At 35.3% G+C, this 18330-nt stretch overlaps 1 long non-coding RNA gene across 2 annotated transcripts; it reads left to right on the top strand.

Annotated features, from left to right (window-relative positions):
• The first annotated feature begins 23 nt into the window (after nt 1–23).
• LOC107077146 (uncharacterized) lies at nt 24–13763 on the top strand. Of its 2 annotated transcripts, XR_001478250.2 has the most exons (4): nt 24–101; nt 397–431; nt 12117–12229; nt 13642–13763. It is a non-coding gene; the product is annotated as an uncharacterized lncRNA (long non-coding RNA). The 2 variants fall into 2 exon arrangements; XR_011182312.1 differs by lacking the exons at nt 24–101; nt 397–431 and adding an exon at nt 1244–1450.
• The last annotated feature ends 4567 nt before the right edge of the window (nt 13764–18330 follow it).

Below are 18330 nucleotides of genomic sequence, written 5' to 3' on the forward strand. Positions count from 1 at the left end.
TGACTTAAGATCTTTTTTCCAGATTCTCATTGGACCAACGACTGCAGGGGGGCTGGCTTGTGGTTCACAGAGGTCTTTCTAAACGCTCGATGAAGAAGAGGGTAAAAAATAGGAGACGTCTACGTGGGAATAAATTAATAGTTCAAAATTCTACATCTGTGCACTGTGGGATTCTAGAAACCGACTTTAAACCGAAATACATTAACTACAATAACCTGCTTGCTCATATAGGATTATTTGCAAATTTAATACAACGCGTTCTACACCCTTATTAATCACGGTGCACGATCCCAAGTCAACATAACATGTTAATACGTTTGATTAGGTTATACAAATAATAAATTTATTTTACATTACAATGTTTTGATTGCTTTTGTTTTCTTTTTTATCCCCTAGAGTGTTTATGAAATCAAACGCCGCAGGAAAAAAAGGTACCCTAGCTCATTGAAACATAATTTTAATATTCTTATGATCGGTTTCGTCATAAATTCTATTTCTACACTAGTCAAAATCTTGAGAAAAAAGCATCCAGCAGTTCCTGAATAGCACACAGTAGGGAGAGAGCACACGCAAGCATTACATCAACGAAGATGCGTGTGTAAAGAGGGAAACTATGAGCACATTCAGAAGACTACAAAGCAGACGTATGACTGTGATCGCCTGATAGCATTTTGTATCATACTTTTTTCCATTTAATAAAATAAAACTTTATTTCAAAATAAAAAGCGTACTTTGGCATAAGTCGTTACGTTTTCGTATTCGGTACCATTGTGCGAATCTAATAAATTGGAACTGAACAGGAGCCGTACACCGTAGCTACCTGCTACTATGGATATTGTAGAAATAAGACTCAGACGGAGATGTTTTAAGAGATTTGAGGTCGTGGTACGGATCTGTATTCACTGTCTTCTGATAACCGTGAAGACAAACACCCAGTGCTTTAGATTCTCAAAACACCGATAATATTATTGAAACCTGCGATTTAAACAACGGGAATTGTATTGAATTTAATGTCGACGTAATATCTGTTACCAGTGTTCTAAATATATACTCATCAAACTGAAATATACTTAGTTTAATTATAGAATATTACTGAGTGAATAAATATTCTTTGTTTTTAACGTGTTAACGTGAAATCATTCCCCTACCGGTTACTGGGCTATTTCCAAGCAAATTAAGCTCTAAATCTCTGTACAAACCGATAGCGCTTCGTGCGGAGACTCCACCCACATGAGGCAGTAGCTGCAAAGGACTCTGGAACCGTTTCTTTTTTTTTTGCAGTTGTTGAGCTGAGGCTACTGTGTCATATGCTTCATATTCCATGTGGATATGTACTTGCTCACGTACAGTATGTGATAGCCATTCAGCTGTGTGCGCTGCCACTGCTATCCTTCTCCTTGATATGGACAACACAGAGGATGATTACTGTAGGCGGTCCGACAGACGTCAGGTGCGTGAAGGGATATGGAATATAGGCACATGGCTAGCTTGTAATCTTCAGGTGTTCTGGTAATGGTATAGTCAAATAGTTTTGGTGCTGCCTGTGACTGTAGAAGAGGAATGGCTTTGTTTTGTAGCAAAGGTATGTAAGTCTCTAGCTAGATTTTTAGGCATCCAGAGATTAGGATGGTGTTCAGGACGAGGAGGTGGATAACAGGATTGTAAACCCTTAGGTGGGTGTAATACAGTAAATTGGGCAGTGCACTCTTACCATACTGTCTAGCTAGGATATAAAATAGAAGATTATGTAACCTGCACCATCTATATGTAAACATGTACCAGACAGGGGGTGATAGACATGTATCACCCTGGAAGTGAAGAGTTGGAATAAACAGAAACAACACTTAATGGTGTGGTACCATTTTATTATGTTGTAGTGCTCTATGTTTGGTTCATTTGGCTTCTACTATCCAGCCTTTAATATAAAGTGGCAGTAACAGTGTCTTGTGCATCAATCACGTATATGGTACACATTTTTAATTTGTGTATAGTTTCTATTTTTTCTCTAAAGAGCCCTTTGTTTAACTTAAATTAAACTAACTGAATTATATAGTTTCAGTATTGAGAGTGAAACAAAAAAAAGAGATTTAATTAACTGCCAATTTTTTTCACCATGTATAGTGGAGCTGTGGAACCTTAAAAGATGTAACTGAGTGATGAGCTTTGCTTAATTTATTTAATATAAGGATTTTGAACAAGAGCAAACTTGTGTTTTGTCACGGTAACTTTGATTTGCCTGCTTACCTATTGTTTGTCCTATTTTACTAGAGGTCATTAATTAAAACATTCATTTTATTTAATTGAGGATCAATTAATGTCATTGATACAGCCATCACAAAAAATCTCTTTTGATGTACATATAAGGTATAAAGACATAAACAGGAACACATTCCTTTCTGCCCTCTAATAGTCTAGATTTTGGTTGCTATTGAATGTTCTATTGTAACCAATGAACCGTTTTTGTAGTTATAAATCTTAATGTACTCTTAAGAGAAAGAAAGACCTGCTTGAAAAGCAATCACTTGTGAAGTACATTTTGTCCTAGAAGAGTCAAAAGGATGTTAGTTAGAAAGTACACACACTCACTATTTATTCATCTGTCTTTTAACGTCTTGTTCTGTTTACCTCAGTAGATCTTTGATATGAAATATGATTTTCATATTATGATAACACTATCATTTTTCCAGTGCCCTGTAAAAGTATTTGTTACCTTGCAGTTTTCCACTATTTTGTTTGACACTTTCAAGTAGTACTTTATTATTTAGATTCAACACATTGTGCTTCAAACTGATATTTTGCTAATTTTATGTAAATTGATGCACTTTTTAAAGAAGAAGCAATCAAGTACTCAAACCCTTCAGAAGTATTCAAAGCCTTTGCTACAGGAACCCAAAATTTGTTCACGTGCAAACAAATAGCTTGAAACATTGCACAATTCATTTAATGGTCTCTGTTCATGTGTAATGAAAGTGCCTTAATGTGACTTTAAAATAAATGCATATCTAAGTTTTCTGAGACAGACATCAAATTGCAAGCCTTAAATCACATAAAAAATCAACCATGAAAACAAAGTAGCTATTAAAACAAATCAAGCATTGCATAGTAGGGGCAAGATCAGGAAAATATTACTGATCTCATTGAGTTCATTCATCATTAAAAAGTGAAATATGCATCGTTCCAGGCAGATATTACCTAGATTAGGTCACTTTTCTAAATTCTGCTCCTGGGTAAGCAGGAAACTGATTAAAGATGCTACTGTAAAATAAACATTGACTTTGTAAAGTTTTGTTTTTGTGATTGGAGTCAATGTTCATAGATTGACAATATCCTGGTCCCTACACAAAACTGATCGGTGTGGAAGAATGGCAAGAAAGAAGTCTTTAATGAAAAAAGGCTCATCTTAAGATTTCCCCAAGATATTTTGAAGAATGTTTTATGGTCCAATATGACAAATATGGATTTTTTTAGTCTAAAAAAGCTCTTCAGGATAAAGGACAAAATGTAAGGTGCAAAATTCAGGCAAATTCTATGGAAAACCCGACTTGAATCTATCACAAATCAAAAATTAAGTCAAAAATTCACTTTTCAGCATCACAATGAACTTAAAAAGAACCCCAAATGACAATGAAGAAAGTGAATGCCTTTGAGTAGCCCAGTTCAAGTTCTGACTTATATGCAATAAAACATTTATGGTGCAGTTCAACACTTGCAGGCCCCAATTGATACTGTAAGGGAATTGTCATAACTGTAGCAATTTTGCCAGGAAGAATAAACATAACTTCATCATCAGTGTGCAGAGCAGGTAGAGACCTATCCAAAACTACTGACAGCAGCCAATTACTGCCAATGGATTTTCCATTCAGTATTGACTTAGAGGGTTGAATACTTATGCAATCAATAAATTGATTGTTTTATGTATTTGCAGGTTTTGCTGTTATTTAACACTCTCTACATGTAACACTCTCTACACGTGTTTAATACCCTCATATAACAATATACAGTATGGGCACAAAACACTATACTGTCATTAATGTAAAAAAATAAATTAATAATAGGTGAAATTAATATTATGAGTAGTATACAAAACTAATATATAGAAGAACAATCATTTTAATCGTTTTTCTGAAACAACATTCTAGCAGGATTCATGTTTTATTCTTTAAGAATAGTTTTTCTTATGTTTTAGGAAAATCTATCCAAATTTTATAGTGGACCATAATTTAATATGATGCTTGTAACTGCTTTAGACTTTTTGGATCATGTTTTAAACACTTCTGTTACTTGTAAGCTACACCACTCCAAACAGCCCTCCCACCCAATTAATAAAACTGTCTCCAAGACAATGTTGTCTTTATTTCTAGTCATCATTTTGTCAATAGACAAAAAGACAAAGGCGTATCTGAACTGCATTGGAGTAGGATTTGTTTCGGAGACTAAAGTGATTTAAACCAAATGACTTAGCAGAGAGTTTGCATTTCTTTGTAAGAAATGTGAGGACATCTTTTTCAAAACTGGAAGGTAGAGAAACTTTCAATAAAGCTTAAAGCTTGAACATGAATCAAAGCTTGGTGAAATCTTAGTACTGTATGTTCCGAAGTGTTCCTACTGTTGTGCTGGTAAAACTCATGGTATCAAAGAAATTATCAATCACTCCTTAATAACGTAAAATCTGTCCTTCTCAGTCCTATCCTTTGTCTGTTAATAACATGTTCTTTTTCATTTATTATCAATCATTGTCTTATAGAGATAAGTACACATAAATATACAGTATAACGATAAGTAGGGTCCTTATGTACTACAGTACATGCCATAAAATGTAGGTTTAAGCTACAGTCTCACTGTTTCAACCATAATCATAGCAGTTGCCTGTGAGAAATGCAGTGCCCACATTCTCTCAGACCTTTTGGTGCCACAAGCTGGTCTGAATTAATCTGTGTGAAAAATTGGCAAACATGAATAGAAAACCTTTTATGAATGACCATAAAATTTTGTGTAGAAACATACTGACTCAAAGATTCAAGAAGAATCTAAAGAATCAAAAAGAGCAAATAGTGTTACAATGACTTCAGATAACAAACTCTCCCTCATAACTAATCTATACTGAAACACTTTAGGAATGCACTCCCTGATTCAAGATAAACATTTGATGTTTTAATTTTATGTTTATTCTACGCATTTGTGCTGTAATATTATTTCATCATTTTTAAACAGGTTTCTGACAAGAAAGCTACAAAATCACATGTGTCACAGGGCATATGGTTCATTCAACTCATCAACCCCTGTATACTGTAAGTGCTCAAACATGGTGTATCTACCTTTTGCTCAAACACATGCAATTGATCAGGGTGCCATAGATATAAATACAGAGTACAGGGCTGTTCCTCTATTCACTCTGTAAAGTAACTATCAGATCAATATCACTTGATGATTGTTAATATTGATGTAGCTAGTCTGTCTCACATATGCTTGACAGGATAGACATCTGGCAATACACTAGGACAGTCCTTGATGTCAATCCCTGTTTCATAAGTCATAAGCGACTTGCCAAGTGGGGACCAGCATTATTTTATTTAAAGATTAAGAGATTTTCTTGACATTTGTTTTGCTCTAATAGTGGGTGAAACATGTCTCATAATACTGTCAACCTAATGCTATGCAGTGAGATTACAACTGACAACAAGCTGACTCTTCAGGTTGGTGTTAATGGAACACCAAACCATTACAATACTACCACAGAAAAGAATGTTGTCCTTTAAACAAACATGCCTGAACCTGTTGTGATATTAATTTATACACTTGCTCTGTCATTTCCATATGAAATACAGAACTGGGAATCATTGCAAAAAAACATCCTTTGTCAACATCCTAATTCACATGTTTTACAGTATATTATGTCTAATTGTTAGTAGCCACGGTTGTTTTGATTTAATTCCTTAGGAGGTACCTTCAGACCTGATTGTTGTGTTGTAGTATCATTATACTGTACACAGTTCACTGGGTTTGGGTAATGATGCTAGGGTCTGGATGATGGTGGATGGAAAGTCTAAGAATAACCATGCAGCTTAACATTACAACATTTTTAACAGCAAACAATTCAGAGCACCTATCTCCTGTCTTTCAATGAGGTGGTGAAATATGATTATACATAATACTGTTAATACTTGATTTTAATTTAAATAAATATGTTTTAAATTAATAAAATATGATAGATTCTTTATTACTCTTCATGATCACAAGCTCAAATAATTTTTCAATTTTTAATAAAGTCTTTGTGTGGAGCATTTTGTAGTAGAAATAACACTGAATTAAATTTAATACATTTAATACATTAAATTTGTGATGTACTGAAATCACCACATGTTGTATGCATTTTAGTATGTCTGTCACTTAAATCCAGACAATCAGTATTGTTAGTTACATGACTGTTTTTGTGCATTTATAGTGGCTTTGTTTGTCTAAGAATACTTTTCCATTGTTGAACAATTAAAGGATATATTACACCCTGCAGAAAGCTGACAGAAGTGTTGAGTTGCTTTATTTTCCCGTGTATGAGAAGGACAATATCTCTGTGTTGCACAAAAATAGCCTATACTATAACCCAACTAACATACTAAAATATTAATTAACTAGATTAATATCCACGTTTCTTGATCCAGCATTTTAAAATAAATGATATAAAATGTAGGCTGAAATTAGTAACAGTGAAACGCTTTAGTAATTCAGTATCAGTAACAAAATTATTTTACATTTTAAGGTACTGTATTAAGGACAAAAAACCCCAAAAGAATAAAGAGTCATGTGAAAGGTTTAAATTTCAATTTCAATCATGATGACACTGGACCTACCACGTTACCCTTCATCATGATATATGAAATCTTGAAATCATTTCATTCAGAGTCTAAAGACAGGGAAATAAACTGCATAACCCATTTGGCATTCTCAAAATTATTTTAACAGCTTATGGATTAAAATAGTTATCTAAACAGTTATGCGAAATGTGTGAGGAAAAGCTAGTCAGCATAGTGTAATTGCATTCATGGGCATTAACTTAATGTGCACAAAGTGAAGATTGGAGCACACTTAATATTTACAGCTGAACTAGAAACAGGAATGCTTTGAAGTCCAATAGAAATGGAAGGATTTTTATGGCACCTTAGTAATCTTTAACATTCTTAACTCTTTGTATCACTCTCAGAATCTTTGTGAATTATACAACTTACACTGATGAAAAAAAACTTATGTTTAGATGATGTTATCAAGTATGTTAAATATAGACTTCAGACAAAATAGCAGAAAATACAGCTACAGGAATCATGCTACATTTTCTGTACATTAAATGCTACACTGTCAAAATGAAAACACATTAAACAAGTTACGGCTTTAACACAACCCTGGCAACATTGATACACAGACCTGAGCAGCCACTAGATGGACTGTTCTGGAATATTCAGCCACTCTTCCTGTACAGCTGCAACCAGCTGCATGCATGTCTGCCTTTTCAGGGAAGTACCTGTGGTGAGTCTGGAGTGCCCCACGGTCTTCTCAGGAGTGGAAGGGTCAGAAATTCATGCCTGGAGACTAGTTGCCAATTAACAGAGAGGAAATGTGGGAGGTGCACAACACAAACCTTACTGTGCCCTGAGCTCGTGAGTTATGAGCCCGACTTAGTAGGAGAGCTCCTACAGAGGAAGAAAGGAGGAGAGCTGAACAGGGAAAGGAGCCCAGCCGATGGAGCAGCTGAGCTTACGTGACCAGGGGGGGTTACAGCTCTGCAGGCCCACATGTTCTCCAGCTGTTCAGACCAAGTAACTGAGATCCAGCAGCTGTGAACCAGAGCTTGGTGCTTGCAGAAACAGTTGGAAATTGAGCATGATGGTGTATTGGAACTGTTGCAGGCAGAAAACGCATTTGTTTGAGACTGCCTCCACTCTAATGTCAGACAGAGAGACACCAAGGTGCAGAGCTGGGAAAGCTATAGCAAGAGTGCACCAAATTGACATGTGAGCTGAGCAAGAGGAGTGAAGTCCAACAGGGTCACGAAAAGATAGGAAAGAGCCCGAAGTCCATGCTGGCTGCCTGTGAGACACAATTAGCCAGCTGCACCACTTACTGTTCAGTCAGGCAGAGAGTGAACGCTTACTTTGGAAGTAATTGAAAGAAATGAGCAATGAGCTGGAAAATTCTTAGAGGAGTGGCAGCAGCCTCCAGGCAGAGCTACCATCTCCATAGTAGCAGCATAAGTGAAGGACCAGGGGACTGGAGAATAGTTTTAGGCAGGCTGTTGCTGATAAGAGACATTTGGAGATCCTGTCTGGAGAGGTCCTGCTGGAGACTAGCCAAAAGGAAGAAAAAGGAAAAACCAAGGCACAATCTACAAATGGAAGAAGAAATTCGGGAACAAAATTCCAAATACTTGTTGTTTTGATGGAATGCTTAAAAACCATCAATACACCTCTGCTGATAAGAAGTCCAAAGAGAAATTAAGTTCTGCTAAAGCCACAGATGGTGTTGTGGAACAGCAGCAGGTTAGATTATTCAAGAGGGAGACAAGGGTTGCTCTTCAGATGTCTCTCTCTCATTCCTTCAATGCAGAACAGAAAAAAATGAGCTCAGGAATTCAAACAGAAATTGCAAGACATTGTCATCCAGTCCACTAGAGAAATTAGGCACCAGCTCAAGGAGGCAGAGGAGTCTCAGAAAACCTTATAAGAAGAGGCTTAGTAGTATGGAAGTGTGCTACCTACAACCAAAGGTATGCTGGAGGACCTTTAGATAAGCTTTGAGCAAAGGGAGCTGGTGTGGAGAACAAAGATGGGAGATTATCAGAGCTATCTGAAAATGGCCAAGCTTGAAACCCAGGAATCTGAGTGAGATACTAGAATACTAGCTTTGGTCAGGTAGGAAGCAAGTAAGTAGGAGCTAATTGTGCCCCAAGGCTCCCAAAAGGAGAGAGTCCCAATACATGAGGGAGGTACATCTCTTGTTGCCAGGAGCAAAGGAAGGAGAAGCACCCTGGACTGAGTCTCCAGAGAAGGGAAAAGGGAGTTATCATTCCTGTTCTGGTTTGAGCCTCCAGAGGACCATGGGAATAACAGCCTACTACCTTTTGCTGTTGTCACCTTGGCTTAAATACCCTGAAGAAGGGAAAGCTGTAAAAAGGGTCTCAGGTATCCACTGCAACCACTACAGAATAAGTAAAGTGACATTGTGAGTCAGTGCAGGGCAGGTCAGGGCAGAACTTTAAGTTTAGTAATTTCAGTAAAGGGAACTTTTCTGTTGTTGTAGCCAATTGTACTCTATATGGCTAAAAAAGCGATCTTATCTAGTGTCTTTGATTCACTGGAGTCTACTAATAATACTGCACTGAAACCTCCAGCATCATATAGTCTTGTCATTGACATTTTCTACATGTTCAGAACCTTGGAGACACTTCACTTAGGGATGAGACCTGTCACACAATGCTATTGGAATTACTTTCTGAAAAAGTTCAACTGAACTGTTGCATCATACCTTCAGTGATAGCCAGTGATTTACCTTTCCAGCCATGTTTTTGTGAAAAATGTACATAGTTCATAGGTCCCATTCGGTCAATTAAAACTTATTTAACAAAGTCTAATACAAAGACATGTCATTCAACCCAAACGAAATAAATCAAACACTTAATGTAGTTTGTAGCTGATAAATATCCACACAATCAGTAGATGGAACACATTCAAGTGTTCTGCTATAACTGCTAATTCTCTTTTGCAAGCACATTTGCTGCCCTCTGCCTCGAAGTGCTGAGAGTTGTTTTAGGCTATTAACACACATTGTAATAAACAGCATGAGTATTCATACACTTTATAGATATTTATTAAAACTTAACAAGATAACATTTTAATTTTCAAAGGCTGTTACAGGCCAAATATCAATCTTGAGTAATCACTGAGTTTATTAATAAAAAAAAATGATTGTGAAGCAAAACTATTACCCAAAAAAGTATTCAAACTATTTTCTTCATGATGAATTATAGCATGTGTTATTCAAATATCCTCTATTAAATAACTATAAAATGTATAACAATCATGATGGTCTAAAAATAATTACCAGGAGGAACAGACAAATCCAACAAGTACTTCAAAAAAATGCGAATAACAATGTTCAGTGTGGATTTCTGCCAGGTTCATACTGGAAGGTTAACTGGCCTCTGTACAAATTTGACCCTGGTGTGAGTGTGTTTGTGTTTGTGGCTGTGTGTACCCTACGATGGACTAGTGCCCTGCCCAGTGTGTATCCCGCCTTGTGCCCTTTGTTGCTGGGTTAGGCTTCGACTCCCCCATGACCCTGTTCTGGATAAACTGATTAGAAAATAGATGGATAAATAACCTGTGGCATAAGTTCCTAGGAGTCAAATACACACAAACACATGAAAGTGTTCTATTTATATTTTTTAATGTAAAAACGTAAGACTAATATCTGTAAAACTTGCAGCTGATTTTCTATGTATGATCTATGTAGAGGAAATGTAAAGGAATTCAATACAAGTGCAAAAAAAAGCAACAATATAACTTCAGGTTGTCGAGATTGAGCAAAGAATAGGCAAATCTGAGAAGAAACCTGCTTTGGTCTGCCAAACAATTAAAACAAGGACAGTGACTCAAAACACAAGGCAAAAGTGAAGCTATTGTGACTTAATAAGAAGGGATTAAATGTCTTGAGAGGCCCAGTCAGAGTCTTGACTTAAACATAAAATCTGTAGCAAGAGTTGAAAATTGCATCAACAATCTGTAGCCAAGACCTTGAGGAAAATGGGATAAATTGCCCAGTGTGCAAAGTAAGTAGAGACATCTTAAAAAACTCACAGCAATAATTTCTCTCAAAGGTGCTTGCACCAGGTAGTGACACAGGGGGGTGGATATTTATGTAATTCACATTTTAGTTAGTGATTTTCCTTTGCAGTTTTTGCTGACATTTACAGTACTTCTTTTAATTTAACACAGATTACATTAAGATTCCTCTAACCTTCTTTTCTGACAAGGGTTCATGCTCTTCAATCAAGATTTGATTATTTTAATTGATACAGAATAATTTTTATACAAGTTATACAAGGACAATGAAAAGAAACTGATTTGTTTAACAATTCAATTCAATTGAGATAATTTTTTATAAGCAAGGAGAACATATTGAATATAATTATTTTAATAAATGAATATATATGTACAGTATGATGTTTTAATCATTTATTAGGTCAAGCATCTGAATAGTTCTGGTGTGTAAACTAGTGTCAATGTAATAAATCATCTAACATGATATGGAAAATCCTTTTATATACATTTGAACCATAGTTCCACAGTTACAAACACAAAGGTATAGGTATTAATATTTTCACTTGTTAGCAGCAAATACTTAACATGTTGGATGCAATATGATATAAAGTGACCAGCTATGAAACTGACACTAAGTAAAAAACTCATTGGACTTTAGGGGGTGCTGTAAAAACATTTGGTATTTAAATGTACAGACAGAATTTTGTAGCTTTTACTGGTTTATGCTGTGAAATTCCAATAATAAAAAGTTTCTGTTTTTTTATTTACTGTGAGACTTCTGTCTTGTTTTGTGGAATTCAAAGATTGTAGTGTAGAAATATTGTTCAATATTACCCTCTTCAATCTGTGAAAAACTCAAATTGTGCACTAACGAGTAGTTTCAATAATACAGGAACAAGTAAAGATTTATTCCATGCTGAGAAGAATGGAAAAGAGACACACCTTTTGGCTGTGGAGCCCTCTTCAGGTGTGGATTTCAATAATACACTAAAACACAGATTCAACTGTTATGCCTTGGTGCAGAAAGGAAACTAAATTTTCATTGACAAAACGAAGGACTACTGTAAGTGAACACGTACAAAATATAGGTTATATTAGGTACAGTTTTTAGGAAAATCCAACTACTGTGTTCATGATTCTAGTCAATTCTGAACCAATTACTGAAGCAGTAATGCATCAGTGTAGATATCAGTATGTTCTATTTAATGTTTATTATTATCCTTATCATGACATTATCAGCCCCAGCTGTTCCACAGAATTCCTTCTTCATGTTGAATATTGTATTTAGAACTTTACTGCATTTCTTTTCAGATATGGATGTGTTCCATCATGACAGTCATCATCTCCAGGGTGTATCCTGCCTTGAACCCATAGCTTGCTGGGATAGGTCTAGAAAACTGATGAAAGCATTTCAAAAGTAATCAGTAAGTTCATTGAGTTGCAACTTGTGAATATTAATTTTGGTAAATCGATTTCTATTTATATATTGAGTTGTAACTATATCAAAAGACTAAAATATACTGTATAAAACAGTGTTAAAAAGTTAAAATAATGAGGAGGCCATTGGGCCCATGATAGTCAACTCAATTCCTGTAGATCATCAGTTCTCAGCCTGAAGCTTGTAGGTTGTGCTTGGCCTAAATGATATGCTCCAAATAAAATGTAAAGATTGCCACATGGTTTGTCGAGTGATACATTCAAACAATTGAACAGAGAGCGCCAGCAGCTGAACAAGATAGATGAGAAAAAATTGCTTCAGGAATCAATGAAAGTAAATATGAACATGACTGAAAAGAAGCATCACAGTTTGGCAGTAGAAAGTAGCATTGTACAGGATGACTGGAAGATGCTTGTGGTTGTACAAAGTGCCTGAAAGCCATTTTGTTTATTATGTTGAACAGCTCTCATTGTTTACAAACCACACAAAATACAGAGACATTTCGAGACAAAACATCAAGATTTTTAAGCGAAGTCCCCAAACAAATCTCAAGACAGAGGATTAAAAATTACTCATCTTTGGTAACTGAGTAGAAAGTGCGTGACCTGTTTATTGGAGCAGGCACTTTGGCACTTGCATCTTACAAAATTTTGTGGAAGCTTGCCAAATACCAGAAGCATTTACTAGTAAACTAGTAAGAACTAGTAAAAGCTAGTTTTAGAATCCATACTCTGTTACTCTTTAATGAGAAACAAAAGTGAAATAATACAAAGAATAAAAGAACACAATAATGCAGAGTGCCAACAGATCTCTGATCTTTCAGAAAATCTGATTACTCATCTTGAATAAATGATTTGCTTTAAAACTTCCACTTTAACAGCTAAATTTAGCAGTCAATAAATCAGACTCAGGAGACTTAAGTACTGTACAATTAAGTGTTTGTAGTTGTATTTATAAAATTTTTTGGATGCTTGCCAAATACTGGAAGCATTTACTTGTAAAAGCTAGTTTTAGAATCTCTACTCTATCTCTTTAATGTTTTGAGAAACAAAAATTAAGTAATATGAAAAATAAAAAACACCAAAATGCAGTGTGCCAACAGATCTCTGATCTTTTAGAAAATCTGACTACTCATCTTGAACAGAAGATTGGCTCTAAAACATCTGCTTTAATAGCTAAATATGGCAGTTAATAAATTACACCCAGGACAGTAAGTACAACTTTGTGTTTGTATTTGTATTTACATTGATACTGCCAACTTTGAAATGACCAAATATTTGCTTTCATTCCAGTGACTACATGTTCATTCTTGTAAAGATGATTTGCCATACACTGCTGTTCTCCAATCCTGTAGTGAAATGAACAGTCTGCTAAATTCAATTGTTTATTTTCCAACAGGTAGATCAATGACAACTTGGAGTAAGTAGCTTAAATGACAAAGGATCGGGCCATTTTTTTGGTATTTTACCATATTGTGCAGCATCAGGCTTTGTATAACATGTGTGAAGACAACGACATAAAGGGAATAATGGACGTTGTTGTTAAAGTAATTAAATTAATTCAAGCAAGACCTTTACTACATTGCCACTTTCTTTTTCTTGCAGCAAGACATTGAGTCTTCATATGGTGATTAACTGTGTGCTTTCCAAGGATAGAAATCTGGAATTAAAACATGACAGATGGAAGAAAGATTTCGCATTCCTTGCCAATCTCACTAGACATCTAAACAAACTCATTTTACAACCACAGAATTCAGAAAAATTTATAGATGAGTTAGTGTATAGAGTCCAGTTTTAGGAATAGGAATTAACTGCAAAAGAGGGAGTAAATTGTTTCCAACATACAGGGGGCTTGATACTAGAGATATAAGATATAACTGTACTAAATACTGTATGCTGAATGAATATTGTACCAAGTTTTACAATCCAAGATGTCAAGAACATGCTTCATGTCATAGCACTATCAATATTGGATCATCTTAACTGGCACTCAGGTTTTAGAGATAAAAATCAATAATGCTGTTTATACCTCTCTAGTACTGCTTCTGGGCCTAGTTTAGTGTATGCTTCTAGTATTTGTTCGGTTAATTAATTTAGAACATAAGAAAGGTTTCAAATGAAAGATCAAATGGCAAATCTAAATTTAGGTGCACAAATTTACCTTAATTTAATGAATTAACTAGTTGAGTGGCTTTTGTGTGCAATGATAGTGTTTCACATTATTTTAAATTAAAAACAACTATCTCTGTAAGGTCACTCAGTTACATGGTACATTTCTAGAAAAGATTAAAATATGCAGACAAAACATATCAAGTTATATAAGGGCACAGATCAGGTAAAGTTTATAAAACCATTTCAAAGACCCTCAATATCTCTATGAGTTTGGTGAAGTTGGTCGTTAAGAAGTGAAAGGCACCCAGTCACTTCTTAATCAGGAGGTCCCTGCCAGAGCAGCCAGAAAAAGGAGAAATCTGGTTACAAAGTTCAGTGACTGAGATGAGAGGAAATGTTCAACGGTCAGCAATATCCCAGTCACACCTCAAAGGGAGCTTGGATTGAACTAAAAAATCTCAATTCCTGAATGGAGTTTGTAACAAGACACTAAAGTGATGTAAACATGTGGTAAAGTGTTATTAGTCAGAATTTTAGGTGTAAATGCAAAGCATTACATCTGACACAAGACCAACATAGTGCATCACTTAGTCAACATCATCCCTACTGTCAACAATTGTAGAAGTATTGTGTTATACTTCTGTTTCTCATCAGCAGGGACTTGAAAGCCTATCAGAACTACATAGTGAACAAAGTACAGGCAAATCCTGGAGGAAAACCTGCTTCAAATCTAAAATTAGGACACAAATTCATCTTTCAGCAGGACAATGGTCTAAAATACATAAAAATAAAGGTGAAATAAAGGTGAAAGCTACACTGGAGTGGCATAAGAAGAAGAAAGTTGTCCTTGAGTGTCCTTGTCCTTGATGAGTTCTGACTTGAATCCTTTGCAAAGATTTGAAAACTGCTGTCCATAACCAATCCTTAAGGTCTTGAGAGACTTTAAGTAAAAAAAGTGAGCAAAATTATATCAAACGTGTGCAAAATTGTTGTTGAAGGTGCTTTCACAAAGTTGAGTTCACGCTTTAATTTTTTTTTACATTTGCTGTAACTTATCTTGCCCTTAGTCTTTAGTTTGACCATGCTTGTTTTAAAAAAAATTAAAGAAATATGAAAGCCTTGTAATTTCACAATATGAGACAACATAGGAAGGATCTGAATACTTTTGAATGGCAATATATGCAGTTTCAAATTCCATTCAGTGTGCATTGCTTGGATGGGAATTCTTTAAAACACATGGAACTATTATTGGTGCATAAGAATAATAATAGTAATAATAAGTCTCAGAGTAATCAAATGTTAAAAATATCAGCGTATTTCATTGTCTGGGACATTACACCTGAAAATTCATAGTGATTTTCTCAAGGAAGTGCAGTGGAACATTGCATCACTGTCTGGTCTTTCCTCAGAAGAACTTAAGGGTATATACAGTACATTGTAAACTGCCAACACATTTCAGTCAGGAAGTGGGCAGTGTCTCATTTCACCTCAGTGACTCATTAGATCTTACCCATTCCTCAGAAACAGGTACAAGAATTATAATTCAGTTTGCTGGGAGTTTTTACAGGCAAATCTTGTTTTTAGGGTTTTCTTAGTTCTTCACTTCAAAACACAAAACTGTTCTTAGATATGCATCATTGTTTTCTCATGATACAGCAAATATTATGTAAAGCTTTTTAAAGCTTATTTACTGTAGCAGTGGTTTGTATGTAAGGACATGCTAAATGTAACATGTCAGTTATTTGCATTATTCACTTGTAATTTTCTGTAATTCCAGTCAACTATAAAGTCAACTTTATTTGCATTTGGTGTCAATGGGAGGACTTCTCATCTTTTACTGTAAGAATGAGTTGGAGAAACTGGTATTTCTGGTCATACTGGTATTGATCCTCATGTATTGTTCTGTCATCGGACTGAACTCCTTTCCAGTTGTGTCTAGAACTTCAAGCCTATTATTTGTGTTTCTCAGTATGTTTCAGATAAACGTGTTCTATGTTTGGGTTGTATTCAGACCTTCTGGAAATAGCGTCTAGTAAGAATACTGTTTCCAACACTTTAATTCCTACCACAACCAGTTTGTATGTCAAGAGGTTGTCACTAAAAAGTTTGCTGGTTTCCACGGCTACATTTACACTAATAAATTGTTGTGAGAAAAAAAATACTTTTGACCACTTTCCAAATTTACCACCCTCATAACTTACCTTGTATCTGTATGTCAATCTAGTATTTTTTATGATCTCATAAATGAAAATCACATTCTAGTTTATTTTAGTGTAAAGAGTCAGTTTGCAGTAATGCATCTAATGCATGAAATAATAATTTCAATATCTGGAAGTCCACAGGCATCACCTGTCTCACTTGTAAACAACACTTGGATCACATTGCTTTTAGACTGATTGAGAGCAGATAGCCTTGATTCTCTTGTTGGGTGCACCTTATTAGTGCATCAGATATGTCTGATATAACTGTGTACTGGCAAATCCAGCTGCAAAACGAGTACAAAGTGAAGACCGTATTCATAACTAGTGATCTATGCATTACTTTGATATTATGTGAAATTAAACTAATTGTCCTTTTTTTCCTTAAAAATAGTTGGTTGAATAATATCAAGCTGTGAAAATGTCTTTCTCTTTAGTGATCTGGAATCATTCACTCCTTTTTCTATGTTATTTTTACTTAATACAGAATTTGTCTTTCTTTAGGCTGAGGCATGTCAATTTCTTCCTTGGTGAATGCCTGAGAGATTGCAATCATCTAACTGTCAGCCATTTCTTTTCCATAGTCTAGAACTCAGATGAGAGCTTTCCAATCCAGATGAGAGCTTTCTTCACCCACTGTATACTTTACCACCAGTCGTATTTGTGCTAAAAGGAATGAACATTGTTATGTTTCTTATATTTTATGTTCCTGAACTGTCTGTCGATAACAAAAAATACATTTACTGGGAAAAAGCCCTCCTATACTTTATGAATATGTACAAGGAAAATTTGTAAAGGTAGAAGTGGTAATTGTGAGAGGTTATTGTGAGGATAACATTTAAAGGATGTCAGCAGCTAAAACTGAAATGGTAGACTAGGCAAAGGTTGCTTCCTCACTCATTGTTGTCAAAAACTACCTCTTTGCTTTATTAAGTATTCCAAAGCTATTGATAGCTTTTAATAGCTGAAAAAGCAGGCAAGAGCTGGCAAAACATTTTTAATAAATAATATGTATTTTCCACTTCTGATTTACAATAGTAGTTATGAACAATTTACAGTTCCAGTACCAAATGCCATCAAAGCTACGCTAAGGAACATCAGCAATCTAGAGCCTAGAGATGTGTATTATATGTAAATATACCTAGAGCAAATATGTAAATACAATTTGAAATAAACACTGTATTCTATATTTACAAAATTCTGTAGGTTGAGTTGGGATTTCAAATAAATATAACAAAAAGAACATTGTAAAAATATAAGTATAAAAATAGTTATAAACCTCAATTAGACCTATTTCGTACAAGCACAGAAGGCAGTAAACTTTAACAGAAGTAACTGTCAACCTTTGCAAACAACATGCTGTAAAGACATCTCATCCAGATTGTTTTTTATTTCTTCTGGGATTTGCTTCATTTACTTAATCAAAAATGTACCCCTAACTACAGCTATAATCCCTTAAAGCTGACCTATTTTTGTTGTTTAAACAACCTAAATCCTCTTTCTAATCCTAGAGTGTCGTTTTTGGTTTGGATCTGAAGCTTGTAAGACCTCTCACATGCTTTCTGTGAAAATATTTAGTCTGGGCCTCAGGTACTGGGAAGTCATAATGATAACATGTGCATTGGCAGATCAAGGCATGACTGGGAAACCCATCAAAATGTACATTTCCCACTGCAACCCCCTTGTATGTGTCCCTCCAGTTGTGATGTAACCCAAGGAGGGTAATGAAAAGAAATCTTGAAGGAGAAAGTTTCAGGCTCTGGAGGAAGATACTCCTT

This window comes from Lepisosteus oculatus, chromosome 2 (assembly GCF_040954835.1).
Source record: "Lepisosteus oculatus isolate fLepOcu1 chromosome 2, fLepOcu1.hap2, whole genome shotgun sequence".
In the NCBI taxonomy this organism is placed as follows: domain Eukaryota; kingdom Metazoa; phylum Chordata; class Actinopteri; order Semionotiformes; family Lepisosteidae; genus Lepisosteus; species Lepisosteus oculatus.